The sequence below is a fragment of the Limulus polyphemus genome, unplaced genomic scaffold, assembly GCF_000517525.1.
Source record: "Limulus polyphemus unplaced genomic scaffold, Limulus_polyphemus-2.1.2 Scaffold1543, whole genome shotgun sequence".
Taxonomy (NCBI): domain Eukaryota; kingdom Metazoa; phylum Arthropoda; class Merostomata; order Xiphosura; family Limulidae; genus Limulus; species Limulus polyphemus.
Genome location: NW_013667153.1, coordinates 143,952 through 146,774, shown reverse-complemented (window position 1 = coordinate 146,774; position 2,823 = coordinate 143,952).

Here is a 2,823-nt window from a genome sequence, read left to right as displayed (position 1 = left end):
CTCGATTCTTTGTCTGTCGTACTTATATACAAGAATAGACTGCGCCTAGCAAATACTGGATTATTCGTGATGTTCCACGATCTTTCTAGAAGTCATTACGTGTTACCAGCGTCACGTGACTTCCGCTGTCGTAACAATACAGCTACACAATGAGCTATCTGTGCTCTGCCCACCACGGGTATCGAAACCCGGTTTCTAGCGTTGTAAATCCGTAGACATACTGCTGTCCCACTGGGGGGGGGGGCAAAACAAAAGTATAAGACTAAATTATATGTAATTAATTATTTCTACGTTGGAGGTATTACAACTGGTTTTTGTTTATCACGAAGTTAACTCATCCGCAGAGTCAATATGCTTCACACACTTCCCCAGTGGCTCAGCGGTAAGTCTCACGACTTATAACGATAAAAACAAGTTTCGATACCCGTTATGGACACAGAACAGATAGCTAATTGTGTAGCTTAGCACTTAACAACGGGACAAAAAAAAAAAAAAATGATACGAAAGGAAAACTCAGAGCCATATATACCAAGCCGTAAGAAATATCATGTTATTAAAATGTGGAAATTAAAGAAGAATCCAGATCAATTGTATCGACCAAAGCACTTTCACCATGCACGTTTATATGCTTCTCAACCTGGTTTGATTATTTTCAACTTATTAAAATCTCTTTCACGAGAAAGTTGACAAAATAAAAGAGTAAAGAGATAGTTATAAGCAGTGCAAAAATAAGTATAAGCTACTGTACATAGGTTCAAAATCCTGTATGCACACAAAAGGCATTGAACACAAGAACAATTGCAAGTGAAGTCTCGGACTGATTTCCTCTTCACCTTTTTTATTATGTCTCTTCCGTCTATTTTTTTAAGCTCCCAATCTTCATCCGTTTCATGTGAAGTGGATTCCTTGATGTTTCCATTTTCAGAGGAAGCATCAAATTATTCATTGGTATCAAGAATATTCAAAACTTCTAGGACTGTCTGCTCTGTGCACTCATTCCCTAGCAGTCTGATACGAGAGGGATGGACTGATGCAAAACAGACAAGTTCCTTTTGCATATCTTCTTCAGTCACGTTCGCTTAAGTTGCAATTGTCATCACGAACTGAAATTGCTTTGGGATTATCTTTTGTCTTATTAAATTCCGTATTATTAAGAAATTGTGTATTTTCGATTAACTCATTATTTTTCAGGTGTTCCGTAATGCTAACAAGTATCTGATACAGTATAAGATGAAAAAGGTTCACACAGAAACACTGCAGCAAATCAGTTGGTATTTCATTTTTTTACATTTTCATCTGTCATTCAGTTTTCTTCTTGTCAGCACGAGCCTCTGACAGCTCAGTTAGGATGATATAAACATAATCATGGACATCGGGTTTTAAATCTTTATATTGAGATTATTTCAGAAGTAGAGGGCTTGCTGTAATACAGATTCGAAATTCAATGACAACAAACGTTTTCTTCTGTTTTATACCATTGGATATGTGTTTAAAATATTCTAACACTTTCCTTTACAAATAGCTTGATACAGGACCAAAAAAAATCAAAAACATTAAGAAAGGCATGTGCTACAACTTTGGTATCTAAGCATTTCACATTGCCGAAAAATGAGTCGTAAAGTTGATTTTGTTGGAGATAACACCTGGTTTGCCGATAAAAGGTAAAGTTGCGCCTCATTCATGAAGGTCAACATTAGTGTCCTTGAATGGTAGGTCAAGTGATATTCGAAGTTACATCTTCCCTTTTGTTTGAATGGTAAGGACTACTCATGTGTCATGACCACAGAATATTATTGCGGAGTTATTTGCTAACGTGTTGCCTGTAAAGAACGAACTTATCGATTTGTTAATAATTTTTCTATTCGTCTGAGAGCATGAGTTTATATTAGCAATGAAACTAATATTTCTTAGGGATATAATTATACATGTCTTGTTTCTCACTCGAGATGTAAAGAAAAAAAAGACTGTCTATATCTAAATTTTGCTGTGGGAGCCGTGATATGCTATGTATGTCATGGATAGTAACCACAAATAAAACAAGGAATGTACAAGATACAAATCGGAGTTAAAAACTGAAAACTTGACGTGAATGATTTGAAGAACAGTGACAGAACACAATGTTAAACTAAGTAAAATCAATTTTTATTTAAAATACAGCAACATGTCAAAAGAGGAGTGCAGTACATTAAGGAGTGCTGTTAGATCACACAGACTTTGGAATTTTCTATCATTTCTTTGAGATATCTTTATTGATATTCTGTTCTAGACTGAGATAGTAGGACATTATATACACAAAAACAAAAATGTTGTCTCTCTGAGTGCAGACACTACTCACATCATTGGTTGTTTCAAGTAAAAGTACGGGGTTTAAGCTCCAGATATTTCTAAATTTAAACACAATTATTTTACAAAAGGAATCAGGCAACGATCCAAAAACAAATTGCCACCAGCATCGTCTGTGAAAAATATCTAAAAAATAGTTAAGTGGAACTGCTATTATATATTTTTCTTTTGATTCTCAAACAATTAAGATGTAGGTAATAGTTACAATTTACCCAATTTCAAGCTTGTAAAAACGTATTTGTTTAACATATAAATGTTATATAATCGAGCTATAAATTAGCTAACTTGGCGTCTCTGTTCTCTTCGATGAAATTATTTAACAAGCTCTCCGGGCTTGGGCCAAAGGTAGAACTCTGGATTTCGGAGATGGGTTTAAACCTGTGTGTTACAACAAACTATGCCCAGCATTTTAAACTGTAGGAGGATTATTAAAGTGATGTTTGCTTTGTTTTGAATTTCGCGCAAAGCTACACGAGGGCT